Source organism: Schistocerca americana, unplaced genomic scaffold (assembly GCF_021461395.2).
Source record: "Schistocerca americana isolate TAMUIC-IGC-003095 unplaced genomic scaffold, iqSchAmer2.1 HiC_scaffold_681, whole genome shotgun sequence".
In the NCBI taxonomy this organism is placed as follows: domain Eukaryota; kingdom Metazoa; phylum Arthropoda; class Insecta; order Orthoptera; family Acrididae; genus Schistocerca; species Schistocerca americana.
In genome coordinates this window covers 1-10,000 of record NW_025726436.1, presented here as the reverse complement: position 1 = coordinate 10,000, position 10,000 = coordinate 1, and the positions used below count along the sequence as shown (strand labels likewise).

Below are 10,000 nucleotides of genomic sequence, written 5' to 3'. Positions count from 1 at the left end.
CAGCGCCAGTTCTGCTTACCAAAAGTGGCCCACTTGGCACTCCGATCCGAGTCGTTTGCTCGCGGCTTCAGCATATCAAGCAAGCCGGAGATCTCACCCATTTAAAGTTTGAGAATAGGTTGAGGTCGTTTCGGCCCCAAGGCCTCTAATCATTCGCTTTACCGGATGAGACTCGTACGAGCACCAGCTATCCTGAGGGAAACTTCGGAGGGAACCAGCTACTAGATGGTTCGATTAGTCTTTCGCCCCTATACCCAGCTCCGACGATCGATTTGCACGTCAGAATCGCTACGGACCTCCATCAGGGTTTCCCCTGACTTCGTCCTGGCCAGGCATAGTTCACCATCTTTCGGGTCCCAACGTGTACGCTCTAGGTGCGCCTCACCTCGCAATGAGGACGAGACGCCCCGGGAGTGCGGAGGCCGCCGCCCCGTGAAGGGCGGGGAAGCCCCATCCTCCCTCGGCCCGCGCAAGGCGAGACCTTCACTTTCATTACGCCTTTAGGTTTCGTACAGCCCAATGACTCGCGCACATGTTAGACTCCTTGGTCCGTGTTTCAAGACGGGTCGTGAAATTGTCCAAAGCTGAAGCGCCGCTGACGGGAGCGATTATTCCGCCCGAGAGCATCCCGAGCCAACAGCGGCGCGGGTCCGGGGCCGGGCCAGGTAGGTCCGTCATCCGGGAAGAACCGCGCGCGCTTGCCGGGAGCCCGAGCGCCCAAAGGGGCGAATCGACTCCTCCAGATATACCGCCGGGCAGCCAGCCAGGACACCGGGGCTCTGCCCAACAGACGCGAACCGAGGCCCGCGGAAGGACAGGCTGCGCACCCGGGCCGTAGGCCGGCACCCAGCGGGTCGCGACGTCCTACTAGGGGAGAAGTGCGGCCCACCGCACACCGGAACGGCCCCACCCCGCGGCGAGTGGAAAGGCAACCGGACACGACCCCGCCGCGGATTGCTCCGCGCGGGCGGCCGGCCCCATCTGCCGAGGGCGGAGGCCTGTGGCCGGATGGGCGTGAATCTCACCCGTTCGACCTTTCGGACTTCTCACGTTTACCCCAGAACGGTTTCACGTACTTTTGAACTCTCTCTTCAAAGTTCTTTTCAACTTTCCCTCACGGTACTTGTTCGCTATCGGTCTCGTGGTCATATTTAGTCTCAGATGGAGTTTACCACCCACTTGGAGCTGCACTCTCAAGCAACCCGACTCGAAGGAGAGGTCCCGCCGACGCTCGCACCGGCCGCTACGGGCCTGGCACCCTCTACGGGCCGTGGCCTCATTCAAGTTGGACTTGGGCTCGGCGCGAGGCGTCGGGGTAGTGGACCCTCCCAAACACCACATGCCACGACAGGCGGCAGCCTGCGGGGTTCGGTGCTGGACTCTTCCCTGTTCGCTCGCCGCTACTGGGGGAATCCTTGTTAGTTTCTTTTCCTCCGCTTAGTAATATGCTTAAATTCAGCGGGTAGTCTCGCCTGCTCTGAGGTCGTTGTACGAGGTGTCGCACGCCACACCGCCAGCCGGCTGTGCACGCTACCGAGTAAGTACCGGTATGCGAACCGCCAGGCGACGGGCGCGCATCGCACGTTTCAGGAGGCGCGGCCGGCCCCACAGGCGGCCGCGACGCTCCCAGGTCTGCGAAGCGGGGCAAACGCCGCGCGCTTCAGTATACGTAGCCGACCCTCAGCCAGACGTGGCCCGGGAACGGAATCCATGGACCGCAATGTGCGTTCGAAACGTCGATGTTCATGTGTCCTGCAGTTCACATGTCGACGCGCAATTTGCTGCGTTCTTCATCGACCCACGAGCCGAGTGATCCACCGTCCTGGGTGATCTTTTCTTAGTTTCCACTGTCTCTTTCAAGACAGTTGCATAGGCGGGACGTAGGCGTGTGGCGGCCCCTGTTCAAGCGTTCTGTGTCCAACGGCCTCACGGCCGATGGGCGTCGTACGGCTCCACACCGGAGCGGACAGGCAGTCGGGCGAAAGTCATTCAAAACCGGCGCCAGGCGCCAGGTGCCGCAGGCCAGCCGCTCCAGCGCTTCAGCGCTCGTACCACACAACATTGGCGTTAGTTTTGAGAAGCACGCGTGGTTCCGCACGCGGCGCACGGCTACTGCGAGCCGTACAGGTAGCGTGTTGCGCGACACGACACGCACATCGAACGACATGCAGTCTAGTCGGTAATGATCCTTCCGCAGGTTCACCTACGGAAACCTTGTTACGACTTTTACTTCCTCTAAATGATCAAGTTTGGTCATCTTTCCGGTAGCATCGGCAACGACAGAGTCAATGCCGCGTACCAGTCCGAAGACCTCACTAAATCATTCAATCGGTAGTAGCGACGGGCGGTGTGTACAAAGGGCAGGGACGTAATCAACGCGAGCTTATGACTCGCGCTTACTGGGAATTCCTCGTTCATGGGGAACAATTGCAAGCCCCAATCCCTAGCACGAAGGAGGTTCAGCGGGTTACCCCGACCTTTCGGCCTAGGAAGACACGCTGATTCCTTCAGTGTAGCGCGCGTGCGGCCCAGAACATCTAAGGGCATCACAGACCTGTTATTGCTCAATCTCGTGCGGCTAGAAGCCGCCTGTCCCTCTAAGAAGAAAAGTAATCGCTGACAGCACGAAGGATGTCACGCGACTAGTTAGCAGGCTAGAGTCTCGTTCGTTATCGGAATTAACCAGACAAATCGCTCCACCAACTAAGAACGGCCATGCACCACCACCCACCGAATCAAGAAAGAGCTATCAATCTGTCAATCCTTCCGGTGTCCGGGCCTGGTGAGGTTTCCCGTGTTGAGTCAAATTAAGCCGCAGGCTCCACTCCTGGTGGTGCCCTTCCGTCAATTCCTTTAAGTTTCAGCTTTGCAACCATACTTCCCCCGGAACCCAAAAGCTTTGGTTTCCCGGAGGCTGCCCGCCGAGTCATCGGAGGAACTGCGGCGGATCGCTGGCTGGCATCGTTTATGGTTAGAACTAGGGCGGTATCTGATCGCCTTCGAACCTCTAACTTTCGTTCTTGATTAATGAAAACATACTTGGCAAATGCTTTCGCTTCTGTTCGTCTTGCGACGATCCAAGAATTTCACCTCTAACGTCGCAATACGAATGCCCCCGCCTGTCCCTATTAATCATTACCTCGGGTTCCGAAAACCAACAAAATAGAACCGAGGTCCTATTCCATTATTCCATGCACACAGTATTCAGGCGGGCTTGCCTGCTTTAAGCACTCTAATTTGTTCAAAGTAAACGTGCCGGCCCACCGAGACACTCACTCAAGAGCACCCTGGTAGGATTGCAACGGGGTCCGCCTCGGGACGCACGAGCACGCACGAGGCGCGTCGCACGCCTTCGGCTCGCCCCACCGGCAGGACGTCCCACGATACATGCCAGTTAAACACCGACGGGCGGTGAACCAACAGCGTGGGACACAAATCCAACTACGAGCTTTTTAACCGCAACAACTTTAATATACGCTATTGGAGCTGGAATTACCGCGGCTGCTGGCACCAGACTTGCCCTCCAATAGATACTCGTTAAAGGATTTAAAGTGTACTCATTCCGATTACGGGGCCTCGGATGAGTCCCGTATCGTTATTTTTCGTCACTACCTCCCCGTGCCGGGAGTGGGTAATTTGCGCGCCTGCTGCCTTCCTTGGATGTGGTAGCCGTTTCTCAGGCTCCCTCTCCGGAATCGAACCCTGATTCCCCGTTACCCGTTACAACCATGGTAGGCGCAGAACCTACCATCGACAGTTGATAAGGCAGACATTTGAAAGATGCGTCGCCGGTACGAGGACCGTGCGATCAGCCCAAAGTTATTCAGAGTCACCAAGGCAAACGGACCGGACGAGCCGACCGATTGGTTTTGATCTAATAAAAGCGTCCCTTCCATCTCTGGTCGGGACTCTGTTTGCATGTATTAGCTCTAGAATTACCACAGTTATCCAAGTAACGTGGGTACGATCTAAGGAACCATAACTGATTTAATGAGCCATTCGCGGTTTCACCTTAATGCGGCTTGTACTGAGACATGCATGGCTTAATCTTTGAGACAAGCATATGACTACTGGCAGGATCAACCAGGGAGCTGCGTCAACTAGAGCTGAGCAGCCGGCCGCCCGGGAGTGTGTCCCGGGGGCCCGCGCGAACACGCAAGCGTCCGCTCAATTATTCTGCAAACAGGAGGAGGCTGAGCTCCCCTGCACAATACACCTCGAAACCCTCTCAGGTCCCGGCGGCGCGCAGCGCCGTCCTAAGTACTTGGTCGGGTTCGAGAGAGGCGCAATCGCCCGGAGTTTGGCGAGTAGACGCTTTAGGTGCGACCACCCGTGCTCCCAACTGAGCTTGCCGCTGCCGACAGAGGCCCGGGAGCGTGCTGTCGTGGCATTGCCGGCGGGAGACAACACGCGCCACCTACGGTGACCGGCAGCTCCAACGCCAGCGCCACAGAAGGACAAAAGCCCCACTTGGGTGCCGAAGCGAACTCTCCCAGCACAGCGCACGCGCCAACACGTCCGCACAGCTGCGATACAAACCACCTGCGAGAACCGCAGAGGCGACCGAGCAGCAGACGGCGTCGCGGCGCCGAGCGCCGGGCGGCGGCGCATCCTCAGCGCACACAGTCCTCAATCGGACCAGCACACTGCAGATGTCCACCGCGCTTCGCACCGGGCCCGCGAGGACCTACTTTGGCCGCACGGCGCCGCGTGCAGGGTGCGCCGGCGCGCAGCTGCGCCGCCTGCCGCCTCCGTCGGCCGGCGCGCCTGCCACTGGCCGCCCCCACCAGCCGGCTGTAGCGCGTGCGCCCACGCACCGCGCGGCCAGCACGCCGGGAGGCCCCCCCTCACCGGCCGGGGACGGTCCCACCCAGCCACCGCCGCGTATCGCTTCACACCCAGATGCCATTCACGTTCGTGGGCATGGTGGGTATCGCTGGAACAACCGGTTGGTAGCTCAACCGATCGTCGCCATCACTGATTCACCTCTAGCGAGAACAACCGCACCACAACGGTTTACCAGTTGTTCATTTGCATAACGTCACCAGCAAACGTAGGCGTCCATCGCCATTTGCAAATTCAACGATTGTTGCATGCCTGTGTCAGGTGTCACGACACACTATGTCTGCCCACATACACGCAACAACATGTGCACGCTTCGCGAACACGTGGAAGGTGGCCCCCGTACGTATGCGATGTCCATTGCGCGAACGACTGTCAACCGGCCTCTGTCGCATGTCGCAGATGTGGAACGCAGTGCACCATGCTATCACGGTGTGTGAGAAGAGACGACTACGTCTGACAACACGCGCCACTACATCAACAGACGGCTCATGCTGATCGCCATCCAGGGCATACCACACTGCAATCCAGCTCTTATAGGGAGACGACACGTAGCTGAGTGCACAACATTTGGACCGCATGGTTCGCCGTTGTTGGCGCAGTCGTTGTACGGTCACATGTACCACGATGTATCATTCAGTACATGAGGACCAATGTGCAGTACAGTGTGTGATTTGGACGTACAACATCAGCGGACAGTTGACACAGGCCGTACCACAGCGTAGGCTAAGTGCTTCGCACATGCGAATGCCAATGAACAACTGCAAATGCCAATGAACAACTGCAAAGGGCATTGAGCATGTACGTCCTGCTGCCATCCACATTACAGTGTATAGCTGCAAGGTGTTTAACATGAAGCGATACACTGGGGACCGGGCAGTGCGAGTAGCAAACTATATTGCGGGGGTTGCAGTTAGGCAACACTACACTAATTTAACGCGTCGTATGACAATTACAGAGCAGGTTAAGGCCCAACGTGTGTGTGGGTTAAGGCCCAACGTGTGTTGGGTTAAGGCCCAACGTGTGTTGGGTTAAGGCCCAACGTGTGTTGGGTTAAGGCCCAACGTGTGTTGGGTTAAGGCCCAACGTGTGTTGGGTTAAGGCCCAACGTGTGTTGGGTTAAGGCCCAACGTGTGTTGGGTTAAGGCCCAACGTGTGTTGGGTTAAGGCCCAACGTGTGTTGGGTTAAGGCCCAACGTGTGTTGGGTTAAGGCCCAACGTGTGTTGGGTTAAGGCCCAACGTGTGTTGGGTTACGTTAAGGGGCAATGTGGGTTACGTTAAGGGGCAATGTGGGTTACGTTAAGGGGCAATGTGGGTTACGTTACGGCGCAATATAGGTTACGTTACGGCGCAATATAGGTTACGTTAAGGCGCAATATCGGTTACGTTAAGGCGCAATACAGGTTACGTTAAGGCGCAATACAGGTTACGTTAAGGCGCAATAAATACAGGTTACGTTAAGGCGCAATACAGGTTACGTTAAGGCGCAATACAGGTTACGTTAAGGCGCAATACAGGTTACGTTAAGGCGCAATACAGGTTACGTTAAGGCGCAATGCAGGTTACGTTAAGGCGCAATGCAGGTTACGTTAAGGCGCAATACAGGTTACGTTAAGGCGCAATACAGGTTACGTTAAGGCGCAATACAGGTTACGTTAAGGCGCAATACAGGTACGTTAAGGCGCAATACAGGTTACGTTAAGGCGCAATACAGGTTACGTTAAGGCGCAATACAGGTTACGTTAAGGCGCAATACAGGTTACGTTAAGGCGCAATACAGGTTACGTTAAGGCGCAATACAGGTTACGTTAAGGCGCAATACAGGTTACGTTAAGGCGCAATACAGGTTACGTTAAGGCGCAATACAGGTTACGTTAGGCGCAATACAGGTTACGTTAAGGCGCAATACAGGTTACGTTAAGGCGCAATACAGGTTACGTTAAGGCGCAATACAGGTTAGGTTAAGGCGCAATACAGGTTAGGTTAAGGCGCAATACAGGTTAGGTTAAGGTACGACATAGGTTAGGTTAAGGTACGACATAGGTTAGGTTAAGGTACGACATAGGTTAGGTTAAGGTTACGACATAGGTTAGGTTAAGGTACGACATAGGTTAGGTTAAGGTACGACATAGGTTAGGTTAAGGTACGACATAGGTTAGGTTAAGGTACGACATAGGTTAGGTTAAGGTACGACATAGGTTAGGTTAAGGTACGACATAGGTTAGGTTAAGGTACGACATAGGTTAGGTTAAGGTACGACATAGGTTAGGTTAAGGTACGACATAGGTTAGGTTAAGGTACGACATAGGTTAGGTTAAGGTACGACATAGGTTAGGTTAAGGTACGACATAGGTTAGGTTAAGGTACGACATAGGTTAGGTTAAGGTACGACATAGGTTAGGTTAAGGTACGACATAGGTTAGGTTAAGGTACGACATAGGTTAGGTTAAGGTACGACATAGGTTAGGTTAAGGTACGACATAGGTTAGGTTAAGGTACGACATAGGTTAGGTTAAGGTACGACATAGGTTAGGTTAAGGTACGACATAGGTTAGGTTAAGGTACGACATAGGTTAGGTTAAGGTACGACATAGGTTAGGTTAAGGTACGACATAGGTTAGGTTAAGGTACGACATAGGTTAGGTTAAGGTACGACATAGGTTAGGTTACGGTACGACATAGGTTAGGTTACGGTACGACATAGGTTAGGTTACGGTACGACATAGGTTAGGTTACGGTACGACATAGGTTAGGTTACGGTACGACATAGGTTAGGTTACGGTACGACATAGGTTAGGTTACGGTACGACATAGGTTAGGTTACGGTACGACATAGGTTAGGTTACGGTACGATATAGGTTAGGTTACGGTACGATATAGGTTAGGTTAAGGTACACATTGTTGTAAGGAAAGGTTTAATGGGGGGCGGGGCGGGGCGGCCGGTTTGTTGATTGTGATTATAGTAAGTGGATGCCTGCGGCATCATCTGATTTGCCACGTCAGGATGCACCTTTGGCTCATGACAGGCGGCGCTCTCATTCCATGCTTGTGGCAGACCTGTGTCTTTCATTCCTGCCATTGTTTGTGTGCTGTGAGAGGAGGCAGTATTGTGATGTTGGGTGCACCCCTGTGTAGGACATGTGTGGGTGTTGGTGGCTTGGCTGAGCAATGGTGGTTGTCGGGTGGGTGGATATTCTGTTTTCTGAGTGGACCTCCCAGTCTGGTTATGACAGTGTGGATTGTCTAATGTGGCGGAGAGGATTGCACTGGTGTTGTTCCATGCTGGTGCTTACATATTGTCTGTGTGCGTGTTACAGGCAGAGAGTAGTGCGTGATAAGGGTGTGTGGCTGACGTGTGGTTGTGATTGTGAGCAGAGTCTTTCAGCATGTATACGGACAGTTGTATACATTATCTGTATTCTGATGGCTCTATCTATTACTAATCAGCGCCGTGTATACGTTTAATCCGGTTCCAGTCGAAACTGTTGTATCTCTGTACATTAGTGACACGGCGAGCCCGCTATGTAGTTACTCGTCTCGGCAGCTTCCACCGGTGTATGGCAAATGATTATAAGGAATCAGTCTAGTCGTCAATACCGATGGTGTGACGTCACATGTCTGGGGTGGGGGACGCTGCGCCCTTCCGGTGGGTCATGGCCTAGAAAGACTCTTCCCACGCAGGGGGGCGTGGACTGTCATTGACTCTTCCAGGTAATATACTTGCCGTACGTTCTTGCGACTGCGAGTGCAACGCTCACCGGGTACCGACATGGATGGAGCGCCTCCTAGCTGACCGCTCAGCATCGGCATTCGTACAGAGAGCAACGCGGTCGCGTCTCTAGCTCGTAACTGGTACAGCCCGCAGCTCATGTATAGGGACAGCGGGAATGTCGCATATTGGAGATAACTCTTCATGAAACGCATGTTATAGGGGTGGATTGCACATTGCGACTGCGGGAAAAGTCCGCCGTTCATCCGCTGGAGTTGCGAGTTGGGCGGTTGGAGTGGGGCGCAGGTGGAGTGATTGCCGGTCCACGATTTCGTGCGGCAGAGGCGCTGGCGTTGGGGTGCTGTGGTCGACAGAGGACGCAGGCTTTGTGGGTGGGGTCGAAAGATGGGCACTGTGGGCCCATCGATGTCTTGGTCGGCTTGGCGTCTCATAGATGGCGGTATCGTCGTTGCAGGACGTCATGCCGCGGGAGACCTACAGATGGCGCTGTGTTTTGTGGTGCGCTCGACATGGCGGACGTAGTGTTGTCAGATTCGCATAGATGGAGGTATTGCATGTGGTTTCGCCGTATTTTCATAGATGGCGATACCGTTTTGCCGGCATGGTTGGCGTAGTTCCGTCGGATCCCTGTAGATGGGAGGTGCCGTTTCTGGGCTGGATGTCAATGTCGTTGCGTCACATTCGCATAGGTGGCGGCATCGTCGTAATACCTCGCCCACTACGGACTTATCACCACCCACACTAGCCGCCCCGGGGACTTGCCGACGACACACCCTATCCCAAGTCTATTTTCTTGCGGAGCATCATGTGTTATTATATTTTATTTCACATCCATAGTGTAGGGGTATTGTAGGTCACCGTACTGCGGTGGGACGCTATGTTACCACGGGACGGCGAAAACGTACCGTCGACCGCCGGGCACCGCCCGACACCCGCCCGACGACGCCGCCTCCGCGCGGCGCGCCGGCCGCTGGGCCGACATCGACCGTCCGGCACCCATCGCGGCACCCAGCGCCGGTCGCCGAAGCGATACGCTGTAGCGCGGCAGAACACAAGGCGCCCGGCCGGCGCGCCTCCCCCGCCGCGCGCACGGAGGCGGCACCCATCGCAGCGCCCGCGCAGGCGGCAAGGGGCCCCGCCAACCGATACGCCGCCGTCCGCCGCACCCAATGCAGCGCCCTGGGTGCGGCGCGCCCGGCCAGACCGATACGCCGTACAAAAGCAAAAGCAAAAGCAGCCCACACGTGCCCCTGTTGGCGGCAGCCCCTGGGGGTCTCGTCTCGCGACAAGACGAATCCCCCAAGCTAGGGCTGAGTCCTCAACAGATCGCAGCGTGGCAACTGCTCTACCGAGTACAACACCCCGCCCGGTACCTAAGTCGTCTACAGACGATTCCGAGTCCCGACATCGAACTATAGACACCCATG

The 10,000-nt window shown here is 55.4% G+C and overlaps 3 non-coding genes across 3 annotated transcripts in view; all 3 read right to left on the bottom strand.

Moving 5' to 3' along the window:
* Window positions 1-1,486, bottom strand: part of LOC124589065 — a 4,222-nt gene extending 2,736 nt beyond the window's left edge. Inside the window, exon 1 of the ribosomal RNA XR_006975964.1 lies at window positions 1-1,486. This exon is cut by the window's left edge and continues 2,736 nt beyond it. This is a non-coding gene — a ribosomal RNA (large subunit ribosomal RNA).
* Window positions 1,487-1,674: 188 nt separating this feature from the next.
* On the bottom strand, window positions 1,675-1,829 carry LOC124589059. Its single transcript, XR_006975958.1, has one exon. It is a non-coding gene; the product is annotated as a 5.8S ribosomal RNA (ribosomal RNA).
* Window positions 1,830-2,180: 351 nt separating this feature from the next.
* On the bottom strand, window positions 2,181-4,090 carry LOC124589061. Its single transcript, XR_006975960.1, has one exon. It is a non-coding gene; the product is annotated as a small subunit ribosomal RNA (ribosomal RNA).
* Window positions 4,091-10,000: the final 5,910 nt, after the last annotated feature.